This window comes from Chrysochloris asiatica, unplaced genomic scaffold (genome assembly GCF_000296735.1).
Source record: "Chrysochloris asiatica unplaced genomic scaffold, ChrAsi1.0 scaffold00129, whole genome shotgun sequence".
NCBI lineage: Eukaryota > Metazoa > Chordata > Mammalia > Afrosoricida > Chrysochloridae > Chrysochloris > Chrysochloris asiatica.
The window spans coordinates 9,012,388-9,024,511 of record NW_006408647.1 but is presented as its reverse complement, the minus strand read 5'-3'; positions in this window follow the sequence as shown (position 1 = coordinate 9,024,511).

Here is a 12,124-nt window from a genome sequence, read left to right as displayed (position 1 = left end):
ATTTGCACTGGAATCTATATTATCAGAAATGAATATTGTCACCCCTGATCTTTTTTTGTATTTTTCCATCCTTTGAGTTAATTTTTGTGTTTGTGTCTAAGGTATCTCTTTTTCAGACAGCATATTGATGAGTCATTGATTTATTAATGTATTTTATCTATTCTGTGACTTTGTCTATTGGTGAATTTAAACTCTTTACATTCAGTGTGAGTAGCCATAGGTATGAGTTTACCACTGTCGTTTTGTTGTGATATTTGTGTGCATATGATGTTGGCCCTTTCTTTGTTCCATTAATTTTCTGTGTTGAGTTGTTTCTGCATTTGGATTTTTATTTATTTTTGTGTTGTTGTTAATTTTCTATTTACTGAGTTTTCACATTTTTTTTCATGAGTAGGCTTGTTAATTTTCTTCGTGGTTACCTTGATATTTACATTTATCTTCCTAATTTCAAAACAGTATTTTGTTTCTTAACATTGTCTTGACATCCTCTTTATCTAGAATTTCTATAATTTTTACCATTTATCCCCTCTTTTTGTTTTGACATCTCTAGTTCTCTGTTTTCAATCTTTTAGGCTTGTTTTCTTTTTGAGAATTCTTTGTTTGGATTGGTATCTGACAGATACTGTCCTATATCTTGATCACGGGTTGTCTGATGTTGTTGGTTCTCTGTACAAAGGACTCCTTTTAAATATTTATTGTAAGGGTGGTCTAGATTTTACAAATTCCCTTAATTTCTATTTATCTAAGAATGCTCTTATCTCACCATTGTGTTTGAGAGACAATTTTGCTGGATATACAATGCTTCATTGGAATTTTGTTTCTTTCAATGTTAGATACGATGGAACTTCAAAAGGTCTGTAGAAAAGTGGAATTAAGAGATAAGGGAATTTTCCGTGTGTCCTTTGAAGCCCCGCATGGAGACTTGGACTTCATGGGTTCTACCAAGAAATAAGATTTTATTTTTATTGGTTCTCCTTTGTAGCTAACAATCCTGTTCTCAGGATTGTTATTTTATCTCTGGTTTTGGCAAGTTTGATTATATGTCTTGGTGATTTTCTTTTGGAGTCTATACAGTATGGGATTAGGTGAATTTCTTAAATGGAAATCTTCCTGTCTTTCTTATATTAGAGAAGTCTTCTGTCAGCAAACTTCAACAGTTTGTGTTTTTGCCTCCACTTGTTCTGGAATTCTGATCAGATGTAAATTTTTACTATTGATAAGTACCACATAATTCTTAGGCTTTCTTCATTTTTATTCATCTTTTTTACTAATTTTTCCTCAAGTTGGTATCAAGGGATATGTTTTATTTTTCTCTGATCCCATTTTCCATTTATCAGATCTGTTCCTATGTCTTTCTACTGAACTGTTCATTTCTGAAGTTTTATTGTTAATCTTTTGGATCTTTAGTTGTTTTTGCATGGCTTCTGATTCTTGATTGTATCATTTTTTCTTGTATTGTTTTCATGGATTTTTATGTTGCTTTTTTGTGTGTGTGTTTTCCTTGACTTTGTCTGTGTTTTCCTTGATTTCTTAGAGAACACTATTTATTAGTGTTTTGAAATTTTTTATCATTACTACTTTTCCTTTAGCAGGTTTTCTGATTCTTCATCTTGGTCAATTCCTGAGTCATCTTGTCCTGTTTCTTTATGTGACTTGATTTTATCTGATTTCCCAGACATTAAGATGTTATTGGAGTCCTGGTGTGACATTGTGGGTTAATGTGCTGGACTCCAATGTCAGTTTGGAATGCAAGATCAGTGGTTCAAGCTCACTATCCACCCCTGGGAAACCCTATACAAGGTTCCTATGAGTTGGAACCAACTCAAAGATTCTTAACTACAACAAGATGTTATTGTACTTATTTATTGTATCTTTGCTTGCTGTTTCCTTTTTTTTTTTTTTTTTATTCTATCTTAGTGGGGGGGTGTTGATTATACTCTTATCACTATTCTGGGCACACTGGAGTGCTCAAGACCTGTTTCTGAGTGCATAGAGCTATGTTTGGGTGTGCGAGAGTAGGTCTCCATTTGTTGGTTCTGCAGTGCAGCTGATGAAGTAGCTGGCATTGCTGGTGTGGTGACTTGTCTTCTGGCTGGTCACCTGGAAATGGAAATGGTCTTACTGGACACTGGGTTGAAAGGTGTGTGTGCACATTGCCAGTTGCCAGGTGGTTGGGGTGAAGGTCTCTGGGTCATTGGTCACCAACTGGGTAGAGTGAAAACTTTCACCAATGGTCCCCTAGGTGAACCAAGCTACACAGGTGTGGTCTGTTTTTTTTTTTTTTTTTTTTTTTTGTTTGTTTGTTTTTCTCAAAAAGGAATAGGCAGTCTTCTTGCGAGATGGTGGACTAGACAGAAATGCTAAAACAAGAATTGCTGTTGTTGCTGTTGCTAAGTGCCAAGTCCATTCTGACCCATAGCAACTCTGCATATGGTTTCCAAGGACTGGCTGTTGAGCTTGAGTCGTTGACTTTATGTTCAAACTGACTTTGCCATCCAGCACATTAACCCATAGTGCCACACCAGGATTCCACAACAAGGATAATGAAAACCAAATGAAAAAGAAGCAGATGATAGTCCTGGAACCCTAAATGATGGGATAGAAAAGTGGGCTAACTGATTACTAAGAGAAAAAACTGAATGGATGTCACAGGAAAAACAAAAACAAAAAAAAAGAACTAGATTGTCGAGGTCCTATGTCGGGGTCCAGCCTCGACAAGGAAGTGTGGGTGTCATGAAGTAGGGAGATTTGGCAGCGAAAGGGATAGAGAAAGAGAGAGACGAAATATATACAAAAAAGACAGATACATAGATATGATGCAAGCTGGCAGGTAGACAGATCAGCAAACATATTGCCTAGCACTGCACAGCATTGCACAGCATTGCACACAGATCTAACTCTACCTCAGTCTTTTATTCTCTTTTTTAGGGAGGTATTTGTTACAAAGGAAGGATGTAATTCACAAAGGGAGGATGTAATTCTTTAGATAAGACAGGATACAGAACTGAAATGTGATTAATTATTCAAAACAGGACATAATGATTCACAGGAACAACTTTTAAGATATTTTCATAGTTTTTCTTAACAATCTAAAATTCTTATTTCTACAGAAAAAAGGTTCAATCAAGCTGTTATATATTAATTTTTAGGCTTAAATGATCTAGATCAGTGACGTGCGGTTTCTTAAGGATACTTAACATAAAGCAAGGTTCCTGAAAGGAGCCAAGCTGTCTCTGTACACTTTGCAAACTTTTGTTTGTGAGCAAGATCTCAGGCACCAGGCTTCATTTATCTATATCTAAAATGCTACATTGTTCTTAATTATCACAATTCTATATACTTTCAGGAGGAAGGAGAACATCTGGGTTAAACTGATTATATTCAGAGGCGGTTTAATGGGGCTGCCACTATTATCCTCTAATCCAACATTCCCAGAATTTACCACTCCGCTTTATTTACAAACCTTGGGTAGTTTTTCTCTAAACACTTTTTCTCATATTCCCAATATACCTGTTCCTGGCCTTTCTGAATTATCTGAGGAAACTTTTTACTGTCTTGGCTTTAAAAAGGGGTTTCAAACCCATTATTGTTCATGGATATCAAACATAACTGAATAATCAAATAAAGAGCAGTTCTGACATTCATCCCAGGTGGCTATTGCTTGTTCCTCAGAAAGATTTGTTCCCAGGACTCCATGCACTGCCAACACAGTGGAGGCATTAAGAGAGACATTGTAAAAGAAACCATTTTCTCAGAAGCTACAATTACTGGAGTTAGAAGCATAGAATGAACAATATTAGGACCAAAGAAAATTATACAAAGGTAGCCAACCAGTGAGTTCGCAAAAACCAATGAACCCGGCACATCAGGAGGTCACTTCCTTAGCCCTCAGGGTCCATGGCTTGCAGTCCTGAGGAGGGCCAAGGGGTTGGATTTTCATCCATGTTACAGGGCCACTGATCAACCCAGGGTCTGCGTATGCTGTCCCCAGCACTAGATGAACTGTGAACTGTGCTGGCTCCCATACATGGCATGGCTATCTTGAATTTTGTGAGCAGCTTTTGTAAGCATACAGCAGCTTGGTGGCACAGGTGGAGAGGAATATATTTTTCTTCTTCTTCCCCATGCTCCCCTGGTGACCACAGTAATGCTCACCTCCCACATGCATGCACCCCAGCAAAGCTCCCACTACTCTCTGGGAAGATGGAATTGCATGGTGATGGGCTGTGTAGTTGTGAGTCACATCAAAGTGAGTTGGGTGCTATCTGCATCAACTATGATGCCTGGATTCAGGTGTGCACTGCTCTAAATCTGCAGAACTGGTCTTGGCAATCCCTGGACTAGCAGGAACTCTCATGATCAGATACCCTGTTGCCACAAGCTGCTGTCTGGTGCCAGAAAGATCCTTATCCCAGGTGCTTTGGTGTCTACATGAACTACTTCATACTGAGTGCCCAGAATAGACATTGTCAACATATCCTTTATCTTCCTACTATGTGAGCTCCTTTCTTGGCAGGAGTTTCCCAGAGTTTTTCATTTCTGGGCCTGGTATCTGCCCTGGACTTTTCCTTTCATTTTGTTTGTGCTTTTTACTCTTCCTTCTTCTTTGTTTTTTATCATTTTTATATCCAATTTTGTTTCTCTCCCACCCTGACTCTTCTTCCTTTCTTTCTGTTTTGCTCTTGGTTTTTCTTTATTATTCTCTGATCTCTTTCTTTTTTCTTCATCTCTCTCCCTAGTTATATTTCATGCTTACTCATTCTTTTATTTTCTCTTCTGCATTTTTTCCTTTCTCTCATTTATCTTTTTCATTATTCTTTTTCTGGTTGTTTCCTATTCTTCTTATCTTTTACTCTTTTTTTTTAAGTCTTTCTGTCATTGTTTACTTGTTTGATTTTTCTCTTTGTGTGTATATCTATGTGTATTTTCTCTTCTTAGTTCACCTGACAGGGAACAGAAACTGTGCCCATACAGCCCAGTCACAGCTGTACCTTCTGAGGCCCCACCTACTGGGGAAGAATTAATACAAGCTGCTATGCACCTGATCAATGAAAACAGCCAACCTCATATAAACTCATCCTAAATTGAACTGCATAAACAACAAATGGAGAACTGTGCACATAATTCTATACTCTAATCACACCCACTAGGAGGCAGGTGGTGGGTGCATAAGAACACATCAGTGTATAATCATCAATTAAATGCAAATGCAATGACATAAGAATTCCTCACAGGCAATGGATAATTTTGTTCACATTCATGACAGAGTGACTCAGATAAGTAACCAATGATGCAGAGTCAGAACATATTTTTGAGGAAGAAAAGTCATTGGAACTACCTATAAAAAGATTCAAGAGAATGATATTTAAGTACATTAAATAGATTGAGAGAAAGATCAAAGAAAGAAAGGAGAGATTCAGAAAAACACCACAGGAGCAAACAAACAGAATAGATGAAATATTGGAGATGATACAAAACCAGAAAATAGAAATCCAAAAGATTAATAACTAAGATTTCAGAAGTGGATAATACATTGAAAGGGCAAAAGAGTAGATTTTAATCACTGAAAGCTCAAATTAGTGAACCTGAAGATAAATCTCTCAATGCTAGTAGGCTAGAAGAACAATCAGAAAAAAGAAGGTAAAAATCTAAAGAAAGCCTAAGATTTACATGGGATATCATGAACAGGAATAATTTACAATTGGAACTATAGTTCCAATTGGAACTATAAAACAGGAAAAGACAATGAAAAGCACAGAAAAAATAGCCAAAGAAGTGTTGGAAAAAAACTTCCTTAACATCATGAAAGAGGATAACATAAGCATTCAAGATGCTGAACAAACCTCAAGCAGGATGTTGTTGTTATTGTTGTTAAGTATCATCCAGTCAGTTCTGACCCAAAGTGACCCTGTATAGGGTTTCCGGGGAGTGAGTGATGAGCTTGAACCACCTACCTTTTAGTTCAAACTGACATTGTAGTCCAGCGCATCAATCCACAGCACCATGCCAAAACTCCAAAACAATGTGTAGCCAGCAGGGTACACACCCCAATGATCAAACTCTCCCAAATCAAAGACAAGGAAACAATCCTGAGAGTAACTCTTGAAATATAGAAAGCTATCTACAAAGGAGAGTCAATAAGACAAAGTTTTGATTTCTTAGCAGAAACTATATAAGCAAGAAGGCAATTGGAAGATAGACACACAATCCTGAAAGAAAAAAAAATCCAATCAAGAATCATTACTCTTTCTACTTGAAGATGACATGATTTTCAAGAAAATTATTATAATCCATTGAAAATTCTGTAGAGTGGCAGGGTACAAGTTTATCATACAAAAATTAGTTGGACTCCTTTATACTAATCAAGTGAGCTCTGAAAAGGAAATCAGGAAAACAATACCATTTACAATAGACAACCAAAAGATGTTATTGTTGTTGTTGTTAAGTTCCATCAAGTTGGTTCCGTCCCAGAGTTACCCTGTATAGAATTTCTGAGGAGAGGATGGTGAAAAGATGAAATATTTAGGAAAAAGTCTAATGACAGAAGCAAAACACATATAAAAAGAAAACTATAAAGCCCTGCTACAAGAAACCAAAAATGGCTTACAAAAATGAAAGAATATATCGTGCTCATGGATAGGAAGACTTAACAATGTGAAAATATCAACCCAAATGATCTATAAGTATAATACAATCTTAATTCAGATTCTAATATCATTCTTTAAAGAGATGAATAAACTGATCACTAACTTTATATGGAAAGGAAAGAGACCTCAAATCAGCAAAACATTACTTAATAAGAGCAACATTGAAGGCCTCTCATATCCTGGTATCAGTATTGATTACATAATCACATTGGTCAAAACAGTTTGGTAGTTGTACATGGAAATAGATCAATGCAACAGAATTGAGAACCAAGAAATAAATCCATTCATAGTCAGCTGATGTAACAACTCTTTAACCAATAGTGCTGGCAAAACTAGAAATCCATTTTAAGAAAAATGAAACAAAAAACACATCTCACACCATATTAAAAAGGAATTTAACATAGATTAAAGACCTAAATGTAAATCCTAGAACTATAAATATTATCAATGGAAAAATAGGGACAAATTTAAGAACTCTGATATATGGCATAAATACACATTGAAAATGCACAAACATCATAAGACAGGATAGCTGATTGAGACCTCTTAAAAATGTAACACTTATATGGTATGATGCTCTTAAAATTTTAACACTTATAAGGTGGGTTAATGCTCTGGACTTCAAGGTCAGTTTGAATCTCAAGGTTGGTGGTTCAAGCTCACCAGCTGCTCCTCAGAAACCCTATACAGGGTCACTATGAGTCAGAACCAACCTGACAGCCCTTAACAACAACAACAATAAATCAAAATAATTCAACAAAAGAGTCAAAATAGAGCCCAGGTGCTGGGGAAAAATTTTAGAATAAGCACAGGACTGCAAGGTCAGTTTGAACTGTAAAGTCAGTAGTTCAAACACTACCAACCAAGAGCTCTTTGGGAAGCCTATACTGGGTCACTGTGAGTCGAAACCAACTCGATGGCACTTAACAACAACATCAGACAAGAAACTAATTTCTAATATTTATAGAAAACATCAACACCTCTGCAAGAAACAGATAAATAATTCAAATTAAAATAGGCAGAGGACATGAACAGACATTTCATCAAGGAAGACATTCAGGAAGTCAACAAAGAAATGTTCATGATCCTTAGCCATTGTTGTTGTTAAGTGTGATACTGTAGAATAGCCACAAGATTAGTTTGAACCACAAGATTAGAGGTCCAAACTCACCAGCCGTTCCTTTTAAACTATACATAGGGTTGTTATGAATCGGAATAGACTCAATGGCACTTAACAACAACATGGTTAAATACATGGCTAGATCTACAAGCTAAATGGGCATAGGAGAGAGAGTGGGGGTATATCCACAATATATAAAGTTTTGATAGAGGATATTTGTTTCTTGGTATCTACTTTTGTTGTAAATTCATATTTGAGCGTGGTAAAAGATACAGATGGCAAAATTTATATTACTAAACATCTTGAGGCAGAGTTTCTGGGCCTGAGGGCTCGGGACCATAGTCTCAGGTGACACCATAATCAATTGGCATAACATAGAAACAAAGACAATGCACTACATCCTGTATTGGTGAGTTGTTGTGAAGTGCCGTTGAGTTGATTCTGAGCCATAGTGACCCTGTATAGGGCTTTTGAGGAGCAGCTGGTGAGCTTGAACTGCTGACCTTGCAGTTCAAATGCTTTCAGTCTGGTGCATTAATCCACAGTGCCATACCAGGACTCCATATTGGTGAGTAGTGACTGGGATTTTACAAACTCATGAGCAGCCATAGAAGGTACACAATGCATAGAGCAAAGAATAGTGATGTAAAATGAAGATGTTTGGAATTAGTGCAATGGACTAATGGAATACGTGAACATCAATCTCTATGATTTTGAGACCAGAAGAACTAGATGGTGCTTGGCTACCTACCACTACCAACTACTCTGCAAGTGATTACACTTGAAAGCACTGGATAGAGTGGAAGAAACTATGGAACAAAATTCAAATTATAAAAAACTTGGCTTACTGAACAGAAAGAAACTGGAGGAACCTGAGACTATGGCTCTTCAGGTCTGGAACTGCAATCACTCTCATGGCTCAATTTTCAGCCAAGTGGTAAATAGGTATGTATGGGGGGCAACAACACTGGTATGGTGTGCTCACTATGGAATGGTCAACATTCAACACCGAAAGTGTAACATTTACATAACACAAAGTTTAGAAGGGCTGAGAAAGAGGGTGAAATGAAAATCAAAGCCACAGGGAGGAAGTGGAATAACTGTTGTTACATGGAGGGGATTGCAATCATTGAGATGAAAAAAAGTATATTATTTGTTGAATGTAAAACTGATGATCTTCTTGGTAAACCTTTACTCAACCTACAATAAAGTTTCAAAAAATTAACAGTGATTAGGTTTGAGAAACACCCTCACTCATATGACCACATTAACATAACAAATAAAACATTATTTCCAAATGGACTAACATCTATGTGTATCAGAGTTAAGATTCCAAGGCATGCTTTGTGAGTACACAATTTAATTCATAATAACAAGAAAATGTTAGAACAAGAATGGCAAAAGTTACAAAAGTACTTTCATGGATAGTACTATGATGGGTAAGAAGAAAAAAAGGTAAACCACTTAGGTATGAAGGAAGTCACATGATGCTATCACTTTTATGGCTCACAAACTATCTTAGAAGAAGGTTGTGCCAGATTAACCATAGGATTTAGAGTTGCTTAAAGGAGCTCTGGTAGCGTAGTGGTTACGAATCGGGCTGCGAACCGTAAGGTCAGCGGTTCGAAACTACCAGCCGCTCCGCGGGAGAAAGATGAGGCTTTTTACTCCCGTAAAGATTTACAACCTCGGAAACCCTGTACAGGGTCGCTATGGGTCGGAACCGACTCAATGGCACTTAACAACAACAACAACAATGACCTCTACTCACGACAGCAGGACTCCTGGTTTGGAGCTACAGGATCAGCACTGAACTGTGAACCACAAGGTCATCGGCTACTCCTCAGAAACCCTATACATGGTCTCTACGAGTCAGAACAGACTCAATGGCACTCAACAACAACAACAATACTCAGGACCGTAGGATGAAGACCACATCTGCTAATAATTGCCCTCCTGATCCACCAAATATTTCTTTACCACCTACTTTGTGACACCCACTATTCTGAATGCTGGGAATATAGCAGCAGATAAGAAAACTCTCTTTTTCTATTGGAGCCTACCTTCTGGTTGAGGGAAACAGACTAAAATAAGTCTAAATAAATATAGTTAAAGATAATTAATATTTACTACGAAGAGCATGAAGTAGGGTGATGGGTCATAAAAAGTGACTGGGGAGCAAAAGTGTGGAGGACAAGAACAAGAAGTCTTTAGCTGACAGAGTGTTAGCAAAGGTTTCTCTGAAGATATCCCATTGAAATGAATACCTAAGGGATAAGAAGGAGAAGAAAGAGGGAGTCACATAATGAACTGGAGGGACAGTATTCCAGGGGAAAGGCAAGGGCACTGACTGTCATATGGGAATGAACTTTGCAGAGACCAAGAATAGGAAAGAAGGCATGTGTGACTGCAGTGCAGCTGGAAAAGAAAAGGGTCTTAGGGGACAGATGGGGTAGGATTATCAGGCACCGTAAGGAAATTGCATTTAATTCTAATAGCATTAATCTTTGGTGAGTTTGAATATGTAGTAAATAAAGAATATAATTTTGAAGGTGTGCCAAAATAGCCTCTCCATGGCTGTTTTTTTGCCACTTAAGCCTAGCATTGACTGCAGACTCCCACACTGTCTCAGAGAAGAAAATCTGCAGAAATGTAACCCAGGTCAAAATATACTTATTTGATTATAACTTTGAAATTTTATTATAACAATGAAAATATTCAGCAAGTTATTTGAATGGTGTTACAATAAAGCACTTATAAAATTAAGTCAAAGTACTCAACTGGTGTTCAATACTCTTTATTAAATGGCTAAGCAATATTCTCTTAAATAAAAGCACTTTAATGAGTCACCAAAAAAAGCAATCAAATACACTTCACATCCAAATGGTTAGAGAGGCAAGTCTATGTGACCTGGGATATTAAAGAAAAACAAAACATCCTTAAAGTTATGTGACAAAAATGCTTGTTCTTGTGATAAAGCATAAGACAATGTTTCTAGGGAGTGATGCTAATAAAATAGTTAAGTAAGCTTTCAATTAATCAGAGGTTATTTGACTTTAAGGAACCAAGAGGATGATCATTGCCGTGAGGTAGAATGTCAAAAGGAATTTATGAACAGCTTCATCTCTAGCTCTCTGAGGAAGCAATGTGTCTGGGTTATTCAAAAAGGACATGATGGGTCTTCTCTGAGAAGCTTATTAATCAGCATATTTTCAGTTTGTGTTTACTTTACGAACTTCCATAATTGAGATGCTGCATTTGCATTTCTCTCCCAAGAGGCGATACTATGGGAAAGGGGTGTGGACAAATCAGAAGGGTGAGAAAAATTGAAACCCAATTATTACACAAAAAAATTCAATCTGATATTGTATACAGATACTGCTGCCTTAAATTAGTATGGGGGTATGTTAGAAATGTTATTGAGTTATCAGTTGAGTTACTGACTGGTATCTCAAGACAAACAGACGTATTCTGTGCATTTTAGGGGGAGGATTTGCTCTTTGATAAAGCTGTATTTATAGGACATTTAGTTAACTAGTATTTATTGTCTTTCTGGGCATGTCTTTTTACTCCTGTCTTGTCTATGTCCTTGACTTGGGTATATACTCAGTATCTGGCAAATGGTGGGATTTCACAAGTATTTATTGATAGATATTAGAATACTTTAAAACACAGATATGCCTTTAGAAGCTAAGAAATAACGACAAAATGCAGAAAAATCATCAATATGTCACAGTAATACTGTGGAGAAACTGTACAGGAAGTTGGAAATTGAATGGATTGGAGAGACTATGAAAAGGACAGTTAGTTGCATTCAGATATTGTGTGATCCTCTACCTTTAGAAGGTGGAGATATAGGCAAGTGAAAATAAACCCAAACAACAACAACAACTCATTGCCATCAAGTCAGTTCCTAATTCATACTGACCCAAATGTTGCAGAGTATGACTTGTCCATAGCGTTTTCTTGGCTGTATACAACTATAGACTCTAAACAGGCCTATCATGACTCTGTTATTGTTATTAGGCACCATCTAGTCATTACTGACTCATAGTGACCCTATGCACAACAGAACAAAAAGCTGCCCACTCCTGAGCTAACTTCACAATTGTGGCCACGCTTGAGCCTAGTGATGCTGCCACTTTGCCAATCCATCTCGCTGGGGGTCTTCCTCTTTTTCTCTGACCCTCCACCTTACCAAACATGATATCCTTCTCCAGCAACTGGTCCCTCCTGACAATATGTCTGAAGTATGAGAGATGAAGTTTGGCCATCTTGGCCTCTAAGGAGCACTCTGGCTGCACTTCTTCCAACACAGATCTGTTTGTTTTTTAGGCAGCCCATGGCGCTTTCAATA